The following is a 16446-nucleotide window of genomic DNA, read 5'->3' as shown; positions in this document are numbered from 1 at the left end:
AACTCTATGAGGTAAAATCACAAATTTTGTGTCCATGTTGCAGATGAAAAGTGATCAGAAACTGTTGTTTTTCCTATGTCCACATAGTTATTACATGTAATAGGGCAGATTTGAACATAGGTATCTTCTATCTCCAATTCTAATCCTCTTTTTAATATATTACATTGCCTCTTACTAAAGACAAATATTTTAAAAATGAAGTAACTCAGTTTGGATGGCATAGAATTACTCAGTAAATTAGGACATGATAGCATTTAGAATTCAAAGTGTTGACTTTCCAAAGCTCCACGTTCAGAGGAACACAGAATTATAAAGTAAAAAGTATAGGTCATGAATTGGAGAATAGAATTTATAATAGCTAAGAAAAGTAGAGAAATTAGGAAATGGAAAAAAAAAGGAAAATTTGGAAAACAAATCCATACAAATGTCACTTAAGAGTCTAGGGGTAGAGAATGAGGATTTTTGAATCACACACCTAATAGCGTGTGGAAAGTGAACAATTAATGGAGAGGGAAGAAACAGAGATATAAAAATATGCATGGAGAATATGTAATCTAGGAGAAGTCAAGGAATTTGGAATGGGACAGTTAAATGAGAGTAGTATGGGATGTATTATAGGAAAAAAACCATCAAAGTAATATAAGCAAAAATTAATCATGGAAACAAAGTGCTGACATGAAAGAGAAATGGAATAAATCAAATATAAAAGGACCAAGTGGAAAAATAAGTTGAATTATGATAAAATTAACTGTGAATAGATTAATGCAATAAAATTTCAATATTTATAGTATACATAAGACATTTTAAAGTAATGATGTGGGGAGTTGGGGAACCTGTGAATTTCTTAAATAAGGAACTCTTGGTGAGGAAACTTTCTTTACCAATGCAAATCAGCACCAAATCTACAATTCATAACCTTAGAGATAGAAAATCTCTCTCCCTCTCTCTCTCTCTCTCTCTCTCTCTCTCTCTCTCTCTCTCTCTCTCTCTCTCTCTCCGTCTCTCTCTGTCTCTCTCTCTGTCTCTGTCTCTCTCTGTCTCTGTCTGTCTCTCTCTCTCTCTCTCTCTCTCTCTGTCTCTCCATATATATATATATATATATATATATATATATATATATATATATATATATATATATGTATTTATAGGCACTGACAGGTTAAGGTACTTGTCTAGGATCACATAACCTAAATATATTAGAAGCAAGACTTAAACCTAGGTCTTCCTGACTCTTTGGCTAGCTACATATCCACTATACCAAATGAGAAACAGGAGCATAATTTATGTGTTATGGATCAGATGATTTAAAAAAAAGCAGGAGATACAATCATTGTATAAAAAAGGGAAAAAAAAGGAAAAAAATATCAGCAACAATATGTAAGGAAACTATATCATGCTTAACTAAACAGACTATTCAATTGGGTTTGACAGATTTATGGTGAATTATTAATGGGAATATTGTGGAATCTGTCTATTAATCAGCATCAAATGGCACCTTTATAAAAAAAATCATGTGAAAGGGTACAGAGAAAATATGCATAAATGTAAAGGCAAATTTTATAGATAACATAACAATGTAATAATATGGATAACAAAAACAAATGATGCAGACCTAAATAGAGACTTAAAAGTAACAGCTTGATTGATGGGAGGACAAAAAACAAATCATAGAAACAAATAATAACGATTTGAAAGAAAGGATAAAAGTGAGAAAATGTAACAAAACTTGTGAGAAGCAGCTGAAGCAGTCATAAGATATAAATGTCTATTGAAAAGAGATTAATAAAAATTAATGAATTAAGCAAAGAAAAAAAGAACCTACAAATGAATAAACTTAGAATAAGGACAAAAGGAGACATTTTGAAAAAATTATGAAGTAAAGATTGAACAGATAACATGAGACAATAGAATTGATTAACAAAGTTACAAATTAATTCTTTGGAAAAATTAACATTATAAATTTTTATCAAATCCCATAAAGAAAAGAAAATCCATTTAAGAATAGTAAAAAAACCCAAACAAGATAAAATCAAAGCAGAGAACAAATGCAATCATAATCAGAAATTAATGTGCACACTGAAATGCTAACTATATCATGAACTTAAAAGAACTTATTTCTATAAAATTATCCAAATTAATGCAACATCAAATAAATCTTAACCTAATTTTAGAGAATGAAATTGATCAAACTATAAGGGATCTACCAAAGAGGGAAAAAAAAAGAGAAAACAAAACCTTGATCCAGATAATTACATGCAAATTTGGTCAGGTCTGTAAAAAGTAATTAAAATTTATGTTACAGAAATATTTCCAAAAATTGAAAAAAAAAGTTTTTGCAAGACGCTTTCTATAAGATAATATTATACTAATGTGTGAGCCTGGATGACAAAAATCAAAGAGAGAGAAATGTTACAAATGAATATTGATATATGAAATACCAAATAAAATTCTAAAAAAAAATCAATTACATTTAAAATGTTTATATGGCATAATTGTTTTTCTTGTCGTTCTTTTAACATTGATACAATCATTGTTCAGCATTAGAAAAACACTTCCACGTTAAAAGCATGTTAGCAATAGATTACTACAAACATAATTATACTAATAGATATAGAAAAATCTTTGACAAACTGCATCACTTTTTAATGCAAAAGCCTTACAGGCATGGACATAGAAGAAGTATTTTTTTTAAGATGATGAAATATCTGTCTAAACCCAATAGCTAGCATTACTTTTTAATGGGGATCCCCTAGAAGCTATTCCAGTAAATGTATGGGTAAAACAAGAATTAGCCTTTTCCTCATTATTGTTTGACATAGTTCTAGAAATATTAGTGATAATAATAAGATGAGAAAGAAATTAAATTAATAAACATTACCAAAGGGAGATGAAATTTTCCCTATTTGCAAATGACTTAAAGGTTTGCTTAGAAAACTCCAGGGAATTAAGAAGGAAATTAATTGAGACAATTAGTTTCAGGAAAAATAATGAGATAAAAACACATAGACAGAAATCATCAGCATTTTCTTCTAATAATTATAAAATCCAGGGGGGAAAGCAGAATGGGAAATTCCTTTCCAAATAACCACAAAATACATAAAATATCATGGAATAAAATAGCAAAACTTTTATAAATTAAAACAAAAAAAACAGTAAAAAAGAAAAACAAATTAAACAAGCAATGAGACATGCATGGCAACTGACAATAAAAATTATGATACTCCTAAATTCTTTACAGATTCAGCACTACATTTATCACACTACTAAAGGGTTACTTATATAGTTAGACGAAATAATAGCGTAATTCATTTTGAGGAACAACAGGTCCAGAATCTTAAGGGAAATAATGAAAAAAAAATGTAGGAATATAGACAGAACATGTCTATATCTAAAATTACATTACAAAATAGCAATCATCCAAATTGGTATGAATGAATGAATAAGAGTAGAAACCTCTGTCTGTGTTAGTAGAGGGGTCTGTATAAACATTAATCAGAAAAAAAAGTTGAACTCAATAACCTATTATTTGATAAACCAGAAAAATATAAACTGATCAGAAAGTATTCCCTTCTTGAAAGGAAGAAATACTGGGGCATGTGGAATTAAGTTTGACAAAAAGTAGTTTTATGCCAGCGTCCTATACTATATATCATATTGTTCCCAAATGGATATTTTACTTAAATATAAAATGTAACATTCTTACTTAAAGAAATCAGGAGATCACAAAAGATGAAAGCAACAAATTTTAATACATGGAATGGAAAATTTTTGCATCAATAAAATTAATATATTTTGAATAAGAAGGGAAATTTGAATAGAAAATATTTGCATCAAATATTTATGACAATAGTCTGTGTACACATAAATCTACATATATATATGTACATATGTGGGTATGTATAAAATCTATACACATATATAAGATCAAAAGTCATTATTCAATGGATATGTGGTCAAAGCTATGGATGAAGATTTCTTAAAAGAAGAGTTATAATAAATTAATTGTATTAAATATAGCTCAAAGATTTTATTAACAAGAGTAATTAAAGTAACTCTGATATTTAACCTCTAAGTAAATTGGCAGAAGTGATAAAAGATGGAAATAGACATTGTTGGAGGAGCCATGGAATATGTACACACTAACAGATTGTTGGTAAGTCAGTGCAGTTAGCCCAACCATTCTTGAAAATGATTTGTGATTGTGAAAAAAGTGATTCAAATATCCATATCTTTTGATGCTGAGAATCAATTGTAAGGTGAAGACATAAATAAATGGTCTATAAATACCATAATATCCATTCTGTGACTTTTTGTGGTAATAAAGTACTGACAAAATATAGGTACCTATTGATTGATAAAGGGTTACAAAAAAGGTGATATGTGCATTTGATAGAATATTACTGAGCCATGAAAAAATGAGCACAAAGAATTCATAAGAACATGGAAACACATGTATCAATGCATAGTGAAGCAAGAAGAACTTGGAAAATTACATACACAATGATTTTTAACAATGTGAACGAAATGCAAAAAAATAGAACTGCAGTTATAATGACTAAGCAAAATCCTAGAGAACAGATAACAAAATCATATACTTCCCTTAATTTCAGAATTGGAAACTATGGGGTTGAAATATTACATAGGTTGTCAGGCTGCACAGGTTGATTATGTTTAACTCCTGTTTTGTTCAGTTTTTTTTCTTTTTAAATCTTTGCTACAATGTCAGGCTCCCTACATAAAGAAAAGAAAATATCTATATTCTCAGATATTAATGTGGCATAAAAAGAAAAGGAATTAATAAAATTCAGAAGTGATTTTCATATAGGTAATGAGGAGGAGTATCATAATTCAGAAGCAGAAAAAATGTAAAAGGGTTAAAGAAATGCTACTCTATCTTCTGGCTTATCATGAAAAATGAAATGTTTCACTAAAGAGTGAGATATATTTTTTAAGTAATCAGAAAGGGAGATAGGAAATCAAATCTCTATCAGGAGGCTTGAGGTTAAAGAATATGGTGCAGGGAAGGAAGGGAAGAAAAGTGAATATTTATCTTTGAACTATGTATAAGCTAGAAGGCTCTTCCCAAAGATAGTGGAGCTGGATAATCTGAGAAGAAATGCCTCATGGATATGCAGATATCAGAGGAAGAGGACACATATAGTATTGGCAAGGATGGACACAATTGAGGTCATTGATGACTCCATGCAAAAAGGTAGCAAGGCTGTGATATATTTAACTCCAGTAAGTAATCAGGCACACTGTTGTTTTTCTGGACTGTGATTCTAGGACAAGTTGGAGAGTCTCCTGAAAGTTGTTAAACCTAATGATCAATATGTCTCGTAGAAGCACATCATTTTGATAAACAATATTTTCCATGACTGTTTTTCACCTTAACTTCCCCTAAATTAAATAAGATATGCCTATCTATAGCCATGTTCCAGCCATGAGATATATCTTTTAGTGAGTCATGTGAAGATACTGGAAACTATCTGTATGGATGATGAAGCATTTGGTAAGAAACCTGGGGCCCATGTGGTATTTCCCTCACTGCTGATGACTGAAGTTAGAACTTCATGGGGAAAAAAAAAACAGGTTTGTAGAAATCTTATTAAGAAAATAATATTGGAAATGGGAATTTAGAGACTGAGATACAAAGATTATGGTTATGTGGCCAAGGATGGACTCAATTTAATGAGATAAAAAAAGAATATACTTACCTGGAGATTTGTGGATCCAATCCAAAGGATTTTAAATTTAAAAATTTGGTGAATAAAGGAAAGAATTGCCCATAGCCATCTGCTTCAGTCAGATACCACAGAGATTAGTAGATGTGACATAACAAGAATATATGTAAAGAATCTTAGTAATTCACAGGATATGGCAATCAAGAATAATAATCTGGCCTCAAATATATAAAATTTAGATAAACAATGACAATATAACAACATGAGTTAGAGCTCTTGAGTTCAACCCCATATTACCATTGCTATTTGGTAGGATACATCTTATGGACAAAATATGGCTACAGAATCACATACCTTATTTAATGTAGGGAAAGTTAGGGTAGAAAAGAGGCAATGGAATAATATTCTTTATCAAGATAATATACTTCTATGAGAAGCATGAAATGTGATAGAGGAGATTTGGGTGAGTTTCAACAAAGGGAGAAAGGGAAACAACATTTTTCTGGAAATATAATGCAGACCACCTAGTTAGAAGGAAATAATGTGGAGGATGCATTCCAGAAGCAGACCTCAAGACTGGCCTAGAGGCATGGGAACTTCAACTGTTAGGGCATTAGATACTATTTCTCTCTGTGTCCCTCTCTGTGTATGTATCTCTCTTAGAAGCAGAGTAGCGGATGGTTTCTTGTATTTCCTTCGTGAGAATTTCATTCTTTAAAAGGTAGAGAAAGTAACGCAATGAAATCCTATTCATTCTGACTCATGAGGAGAAGCCTATTGCTGCAGTAGAAATGACAGAAACATTAGGAGGAAGTGACCATATTAGAACAGATTTTGTGATAGATAAATAGGAGAAAGCCAGGCATGAAATGAAATACAAACACTATATTTTGAAAGAGAAGGCTGCAGACCATTCAGTGAAAAGAGAAGAATGATCCCTAAGCCCAAAATTCAATAGAGGAAGTGAAGAGCAGTAGGAAGTTCTCAAGAATGAAATTCTGACAAAATAAACACAAATTGTTTGGATGAAGGATAAAATGGGAAGGATATGTGTGAAGAACACAAAGTGCTCTTCACAGAAATCATCAGACAACTCACAACTTATCTATATCTATAGGTCTTAAAGTAAGGAACTCATGAAGATGAGATTTTCCCTAATAAGGCAGATCAATAACTCTTCTACAAGTTAGTCTTACAGATTTGCCTACAGCACTGAGACATTAAATAATTTGCTCAGGGTTACAGTCAGTATTTGTCATATGTTGAACTAGGTCCAAGACACAAGACTTCTGGCTCTCTACCCAGTACCACTGTCCAACATACATATATATAATATCATACATGTATATGTACGTATATGTATGATGTATAATACATGTATTTATCTTTATGTGTAACTTTATATGCATTCATTTATATACACATATATGTTGTGATATACAGAATATAAAAGCAATTGTAGCAAATAACTGAGAATCAATATAAAATAGTTGTTTACCCCACTAAGAATGTCAAGAATACTAAAATTCAAAATACAATCTGAAATTTTCCATTAAAACTAATGAAAAAAATGCAAAACTATTGTAGGGAAGAAAAGGATCAAAACAAGCTTTGGAATATGGCTCAAGGTAAGTAGGACAATGAACATAGTGGAGAGAAGGAAAAACTAGTACTCTCTTATACTGTCTTTGCTTCCTGTGTCAAAGAAAATTATCTTTAGAGCGGGCAGTATATAACGAAAATGATTAATAGGGAATTAAAACTTAAGATAAGTGAGAAGCAAGAAAAGGTACCTAAATGTTCTCTGTGAGTGCAAGTCCTAGGCCTGGATAATGACATTCCAGAGTACAGAAAGGAGTTATATTTTTGATCCTGGTTTGTTGTTAATGATCTTTGAAAAATCATAGAGAAAAGGTTATGAGTGACTAGTTTATAGTTGGGCACATGCAAAATTTTAAAAAAAAAGGAAGATGATGGATTCTTCAAATGAAACACTTGTTAGTTTGACTTTGTTCCCTGCCATATCAAAAAGATGATGGTAAATGACTTACTGAAGGCCACACAGCAGTAGCAGAAATGGAAGCACATAGTTCAGTGATTTTGCTGCTTCTTATACCACTGTATTATTTCATGTTAGAATAATATATTCTTTTGTTGCTGTAATAATTTTTATCTGCTGTTTGAAAAAAAATGCCTTCTCAATTTTGGAAATTTAAATTGATGTAAATTCTTTAGTTCATTCTTTATACTAAATGGTTACCTGAGATGAATGAAAATCCCAAGAAACAGTTTCTGAGTAATTAATAATCAATTTATTAATTAGGCTAGCCAACAATCAATAAATGGATGGTCAGTGGTTTCTCTTGGTAACTAAAGGCACTAAGGGAGAAACTGAAATGCCTTAAATCCCTTCTGAAAAAGCACTCCTCTAACAAGTGAAAATCAACTGTGATTGTTGGACATTTAATGAGAAGTTGGGCTGAAAGTCTTCAGCTCCTCCTGCTGAGAATGTGGCTTGATTATGAGACTCAGCAGCCTCAAGGAATCTAGACAAGGAAGCCATCTCCATACTGCCCTCTTTAGCTACTTTTTTTCTTCATGAACTGGGTTGCCCTGAACTCTAATGGAGGGGATCAAAGACAGAAGATTTCCTACTGGATTCTGTTCATACTATAAACACAAATTTAATCTTCCAGTGGGGCAGAGTCCTGGCAGATCCAGCAATATCTTCAGTCAGCCATGCCCTCCAGAAACTGACTCACCTTTTCAGGAGCTGAGCTTAAACAGAAATGAAAGCAAAAGGGTGGATCACCAATGAATAAGTACTTATTAATATAATAGTATAATATTAATTTCTCCCATACCCAAATATCTTCATAATCTCAATGTGTAATTTTTTAAATTTATGTTTAGTAGTTTATTTTGATTTATCAGCAATCACTTCCATAAGCTTTTGAGTTTAAAATTTTTCTCCCCCTCGTTCCCTCACTCCCTCCCCAAGACTGTGCATAATCTGATATAGGCTATGCATGTACATTCCTATTAAACATATTTTCACATTAGTGATGTTGTAAGGAAGAATTAGAACCAATAGGAGGAACCTCCAGGAAGAAGAAACAAAACACATGTTATTAAAATTAGATTTTAATGTTTAAATTTCTTGTTTTATATCTCTTGAAGATTTGTACATTTTTATCATAAAGTGCAAAGGTGTTTTTTTTTTAAATGAGGCAATTGGGGTTAAGTAACTTGCCCAGAGTCACACAGGTAGGAAGTATCATGTGTCTAAGACCAGATTTGAACTGAGCTCCTCCTGGCTTCAGGGCCGGTGCTATATCCACTGTGCCACCTAGCTGCCCCAAAGGCTTTTAAAACATATTTAAAGTCATGTTTTGACAACTCTAGTTCCTCATAAAAAGAAGCATGAAGGTCAGGGGAAATTATGGGGAAAATAGAGGAAATTAAGCCTATTGTCACACTAGTAATTTATATATACTGGATAGAGCAGCAAAATTTTACTCAGGAAGACCTGGGTTTGAATCTTAGCTCATGTATTTACTAGCTATGCAAAACCGAGTAAATTACTTAACCTCTCTAAAACTTGTCTGTTTCATTTATAAAATGGAATGAAAGATGGTGGAGTAAAGGCAGGAACTTGCCTAAGATCTCCCCCAAACACCTCCAAATACCTTTTAAAAATTATTCTAAACAAGTTCTAGAGAAGCAAAGCCCACAAAAAGATGGAGTGAGATAAATTTCCAGCCCCAGACAACTCGAAAGGTCAGCGGGAAAGGTCTGTTGCGCCAGGGTGAAAGAGGAACACAAACTCAGTGCGGGCTGTGCCAGTGTAGAAAACAGAAGCAAGTCTTGGGAGTGACTGAATCAGCAGTAGCAGTGGCTGCTTCCAGAGCTTCTTAGCCCGTAGACAGTAACATGGTCAAAAAAGCGGTCTGAGGGAGATTGTCAGGTTTTTTGCTAGCACAACTTTTATACTTTTCAATTGCTTTGCCCACACTTAGTTCCCGTTGCAGTCCTGGGTGGCAGTTCCAGGGTGAGGAGGAGTGCTTGCAGAATAAAACTTGCAACCACAGTGGAGCAGGAACACTCCTCACAGTTCCAGGGCAAAAAAGAGTGATTGTGGTCCCTCATAGACCAGAGCACAGGCCAAGAGAGTAGCAAACACCTCTCCTTAGATCATACCACCTTAGGAGAACTGAAAAAAAAATAGGCCTCTGAAGTAGCTCTGAAAACAGCTGCACAAAACCCCTGAAACTTGGGACAGTGTACCCTGCACCCTGGAAACAGAGCCCTACTTTAATAAACAGTTAAGAGTAAAAAAGTTAAAAGAGCAAACAACAGGAAAACAGAAAACTCTGACTATAGAAAGTTACTATGGTGACAATGAAGATGAAAACATATTCTCAGAAGACAACAAAGTCAAAGCTCCTATATCCAAAGCCTCTAAGGAAAATATGAATTTGTCTCAATCTGTGGAAGAGCTCAGAAAGTATTTTGAATAAGAAAAGTAGAGGAAAAAACTGGGAAGAGAAATGAAAGTGATGCAAAAAAATCAAGAAAAACCAGTCAACAGCTTGGGAAAAGAAGCACCACCTCAAAAAAAAAAAACACATGAAGAAAATACTACCTTGAGAAACAGACTAGGCCACGTGGAAAAAAAAAAAGTCCAAAAAGCCAATGATGAGAAGAATGCCTCAAAAAGCAGAATTGGCCAAATGGAAAAGGAGGTACAAAAGCTTAAGGAACAAAATATTTCTTTAAAAATTAAAATTGATCAAATAGAAGCTAATGATTTTATGAAAAATCAAGAAACAATAAACAAAACCAAAAGAATGAAAAAAATAGAATAAAATGTCAAATATTTCATTGGAAAAACAACTGACTTGGAAAATCGATCCAGGAGAGCTAATTTAAAAATTATTGAACTACCTGAAAGCCATGATGAAAAAAAAAAAGAACCTAGATATCATCTTTCAAGAAATTATCAAGGAAACTCCCCTGCTATTCTAGAAGCAGAGGGTAAAATAGAAATTGAAAGAATCTACTGATCATCTCCTGAAAGAGATCCCAAAATGAAAACTGCCAGGAATATTATAGCCAAATTCCAGAGTTCCAAGGTCAAGAAGAAAATATGACAAGCATCCAGAAAGAAACAATTCAAGTATCATGGAGCCACAGTCAGGAAGATGTAAGATTTAGCAGCTTCTATATTAAAGGATCAGAGGGCTTGGAATATGATATTCTAGAGGGCAAAGGAGCTAGGATTACAACCAAAAACAACCTACCCAGCAAAACTGAGCATAATCCTTTGGGGCGAAAATGGATATTTAATGAGATCGAGGAATTTGAAGCATTTTTTGAAAAGACCAGAGCTGAATAGAAAAATCTGACTTTCAAATGTAAGACTTAAGAGAAGCAGAAAAAGGTAAACAGGAAAGGGAAATCAGAAGGGACTTAATAAGATTAAAATGTTTGTCTTCCTACTATGGGAGGATGATATTTCTAATTCATAAGACCTTTCTCATTATTTGGGTAGTTAGAAGAAGTATATATAGTCTGAGGGCACAGGTGGGGTTTAAATACGAAGGGATGATTTCTGAAAATGAGATTAAGGGGTGAGAGAGGAATGTACTGGGAGAAAGGTAAAGGGAGGGGTAGAATGAGGTAAATTATTCCACAAAGAAGAGTCAAGAAAAAGCTTTTACAATGGAAGGGAAGAGGGGAGAGGTGAGGGAGAGTGAGTGAACTTCACTCTCATCAGAACTGGCTCAAAGAGGGAATAACTTACACACTCAATTGGGTATAAAAATTTATCTTACCTTACAGGAAAGTAGGAGGGGAAGGGGATAAGAGAAGGGAGGAGTTTATAGAAGGGAGGGAAGATTGGGGGTGGGGTGGTCAGAAGCAAAACACTTTTGAGGAGAGACAGGGTGAAAAGAGAGAGAATTGAATAAACAGGGGGAAAATAGGATAGAGGGAAGTACAGTTAGCAATAGTAACTACTAAAAAAAAAATTGAAGCAAGTTTCTCTGTTAAAGGCCTTATTTCCCAAACATATAGAGAACTGAATCATATTTATAAAAGTAAAAGCTATTCCCCAAAAGATAAATGATCAAAAGATATGATCAGTTTTCAGGTGAAGTAATCAAAGCTATGAAAAAAAATATTCTAACTCACTGTTGATTGAACAAATATAAACTAAAACAATTCTGAGGTACTACTGCATACCTATTAGATTGGTTAATAGGAGAGAAAAGGTAAATAACAAATGTTGGAGAGGATGTGTAAAAAAATTAGACATTAATGCATTGTTGGTAGAATTGTGAACAGATTCAATTGTCCTGTAGAGCAATTCGGAACTATGGCCAAAATTTTATAACATCATGCATACTCTTTGACCTAGCAATACCACTACCAGGTTCGTATCCCAAAAGAGATAAGAAACTCAAAGGAAATTATCTATATATACAATAATATTTATAGCAGGTCTTTTCTGGGGGCAAAGAATCAGAAATGGAGGGGATGTACATTAATTGGGGAATGGCTGAACAAGTGGTAATGTATGAGTATGATGGAATACTATTGTATTATAAGAAATGATGAGTAGGATGCTTTCAGAAAAACCTGGACTTACATGAGCTGTTGCAAAGTGATATGTACTGTGTACAAAGTACATTATTATAAGATCATTAGTTGTGAATTACTTAGCTATAATACAATGATGCAAAACAACTCTGAAAGATTTATGATCAAAAACGCTATCCATCCCCAGACAAAGAACTGATGGTGTCTGAATACTGATTGAAGCATACTTTTTTTTACTTTATTTTTCTTGAGTTTTTTTTTGTCTATGTTTTCTTTCACACCATGACTATTATGGAAATGTTTTATATAACTACATGTGTATAACCTATATCAAATTGCTTGCATTCTTAATAGGTGGAATGGGGTGGAGAGGGAAGAAGGGAAAGAATTTGGAACTCTAAGTTTTAAAAATGAATGTTAAAATTGTTTTTACATGTAACTGGGGAAAATAAAATGATAAATCAAATAAAATAAAATGAGAATGATAATAGCACTTTTTTTCCCCAGGGTTTTGTGAGGACCAAGTAATATTATGTATGTAAAGTATTTTGTGGATCTTAATGTTATATAAATGTGCACTGTCATTATCATCATTGTTATATTTATAAGTATTGGCAGTCAGTGATCAATAGACTCATAATTTAAGTTATGTGAAGATTTAGTGGGGAAATTGGCATCTCATTATTTTCATGAAATGCTCAGAACTCATTTGCCAAAGGAGAAAACACCTGAAATCTGAAATTCATCTGGTAATGGAGAAATATATATATATATATATATATATATATATATATATATATATATATATATATATATATATATATATATATATATATATATATATATGTATATATATTGGTAATGGAGAAATATATATGTGTGTATGTGTGTGTGTGTGTGTGTGTGTGTGTGTGTGTATAGTGTTTACATGATAGAAGGATTTGACTTGTTCTGTTTGTCACTCCATGGCAGAGAGAGAACTAGGTGATAAAGAGAGCAATGAGGTTGATTTCTACTTAAGATGTGGAAAAAATTCCCTAACAATTAGTAATTTTCAAAAGTAGAAAGGTAGGAAATTCTCAGTCACTGGAGGTATTTGAGCACAGGTGAGCTGACCATCTCAAAAACATTGAAGGTTAGATTTATACGTGTCACTGTGGAAATGATGGATTCAAAGGATCTTTCCAACTTCCAGAATTATAAGCCATTTCTTGTAAAGAAGAAATAGAAGACATGGTTGCTGCCTTCAAAATAACTGAATGATGAAAGAAGGTAAAATACCCATAAAAATGCAAAGAACTGGTTATGTTTGTTTAGCTAGAGGCCAAGCAGCAAAATTCTCTTTCTTTGGCAGGACTGAAAAATGCTGTGAATATGTAGCAATTCAAGTCCTAGCAGGGGCTAAGCTTGTGGGGTGAGGGACAGCTGCCTAGTGCCCCAAGAGTCCTTCATAACAATGGCCTGCCTAAATATTCTACATCACTCTACTTGGCAGGGAGGCTGTGAGTATTTTAAGAAGCCTCTCTTCACAAAGTAATTTTTGCCACCTATCCAATGCCCCAGAAACCACGGGAGCCACAAAACAACCTATTACCACCACTGTACCTTTGTTCCATGATGCCTTATTTTCTGCTATGTTGTCATCGTCTGGGTCTGGGACTGAAACTGCTCTTGGGTCCCAGACTTGCATCCCACCTTAGGGAATGGTGTTGAATAATAAGAGGACATGGAAAGATAGGGAGTGGCAGGATGGTGTCAGGGGACAAAGCTGTCATGTCAGGCACCATCTGGTCCTTTGTAATTCAGAATAAGGATGGAGAATGAAGAGGGAGGTGAGTGGCCTTGTTCTGTCACTGTTTGGCACTTCTTTCCTTTGTAGTATATCATGATCCACCTGGCTCCCTATCCCTATATTCTAGGATACTCATTTTTCACCTGCAAGCTTGGCCCTGTTCTAGGCCCTGGTACGAATTTGGTCCCTTATGTAGTATCCATGGATTTTAGCATTAGTCAGCCTCACTACTTCTCTGCCCTGATAATAATGGGGAAGTGAGGTGGCAAAGTGTATTGAGTGGTACCCTTAAAGTCAGAAAGATTTGAATTCAAATCCTGTCTCAGATAGTTACTTGCTGTAGACCCTGTGTAGTCCTGTCATTTAACCTCTCTTAGTCTCATCTGTAATGTGGAGATCAAAATAAAAACTACTTCACAAAAGTGTTGTGAAGGACAAACAGTTATCATAGGTAAAACACTTTGCAAACTTACTAAGTACTATATACGAGATCACTATTATGTAAGCTCTTATATATACTGGCAGATAGGTTTATTAAGTGCTTTGTATTTTACCAAGCATTTTTCATACATTTTTTCTTATTGAGTCTCACTATAGTCTAGGGAGAGAGGAAAGCAGTACAAGAGTTATTGCCTATTTGGCAGAGGAAGAAATTGATGTCCAATGAGAGGAGGGGGCTTACCCCTATGTCACAGAATGAATTAATGATAGGTTTTCAGGTGGCCTGACTCCAAATCCATTAAGTTAGAGAACATTGGAGTAGGAAGGTACCTTTGAGATTTCTTGAGCTCTGACATTCAATCTGTAAAATAATTCAATAAATTCAATTAGATAAACATTTATTAAGAACCTTCTATATGCCAGGCAATATTCTAAGCACTACTGCAATCTGAGGATAAAAGCAAGGGAAAAAATAGTCTCTGCCTTCAAGTAGCTTACAATCTAACTAGGTAATTCAATGCACCAAAGGAGTCAGGAAAGTGGTGAGGGGACAAAGGTATACCTAGAGCAGGGTTACCTTGTTCGGTAGAGTTGAAACAGGGCAGAGAAACAGATATAAAGTAGACTGAGAGTAGGGTTTTGTCCTTTGTAAAGGAAGACTTTGAGTAGAATCTGGCACTCTAAACCCCACCCTTCTAATCAGAGAGGAGAGGGGGCTAAGAGATGTAGTATTCAGGCTTGAATTAGCAGCATGGTAATGAGATTAGATGTGATGTGTTTTTCTTGAACAAAGGGGAGAAGCCAGAAGCAAGAACAATTATCATAGTTTAGTTAAGAGGTGATCAAGGATTAAAATAGAGTGGTTGAGATGGATATGAGAGATGTGGAGATAAAATCAAGAATCTATTCTGTAAGTGAGAGTAAGGAAAGTGAAGAAGACTCAAGAAGCTCTATGAGGTAGATCTGGGTGATTTGGAGATTGGTAATGACACCTAAAGAAAAAAAAACAGGAAGTTAGGAGGAGGGGAATATTTAAGGAGACTATAAAAACTTCCACTACAGGCATATTGCAATTGATATGCCAATGAGACATCCAAGTGGAGCTATCCAAAACATAGTTGGTGATAGGAGACTAAAGTTGAGTAGAAGCTGAGACCTGGATATAGAGATATAGGAGTCCTCAGCAAGGAGAGAGAGATAGAGTGTGTGTGTGTGTGTGTGTGTGTGTGTGTGTGTGTGTGTATGACACCTATCCATAGAAAGTTGGATATAGAGGATGAAACAGCAAAGGTCACTGAAAAAAGGGGTAAAAAATTTAGAAGAGGTTTAGAAGGGAGCTGTATAATAGAAGTCAAATGAAGAGAAAGTACCCAGGAGAAGTAGTGACCAATAGTTCAAGAGCTACAGAGAGGTCAAAATATTTCAGGTATGAGAAAGGCCTGTTGGACTTGCTTGGTAGTAGAGACTGCTGACAACCTTAGACAAAGACATTTCAGTGGAATTGTGGGATTGGAAGTTTAATTGAAAGGTTTTGAGAAGTGAATAGGTGTTAGGAATTAAAGCCTGTGTGAGTAAATGAGTCTTTTTGAAGTTTAGCTGTGAAATAGAAGAGATATATTGAATGATAGTTTGAAAGAAAGGAAGGGGAAAGTGAAGGGTCTTTTTTTTTTTGAGGATGGGGGAGACCCAGGCATGTCTGTAGACAAGAAGAAGGAAAAAAATAAACTGAAGGGGGAGAGGGGAAATATGGCTATTCAAGGAGATCAAAAGAGGTGAAAGAAAAAAAAACAATCAAAATACATATAGAAATATCGATCTTCAAAAGGATATTTCTTCCTCTGAGACTGAAGAATAGTTAAAGATATGGAGGAGAGTTGAGGAGAAGAATGGAAGAACTCAGGAAGTTCACTTGAGTGGACTGGATTT

This window comes from Phascolarctos cinereus, unplaced genomic scaffold (assembly GCF_003287225.1).
Source record: "Phascolarctos cinereus isolate Bilbo 61053 unplaced genomic scaffold, phaCin_HiC Scaffold_5;HRSCAF=322, whole genome shotgun sequence".
Taxonomy (NCBI): Eukaryota; Metazoa; Chordata; class Mammalia; order Diprotodontia; family Phascolarctidae; genus Phascolarctos; species Phascolarctos cinereus.
This window is presented reverse-complemented; position numbering follows the sequence as displayed.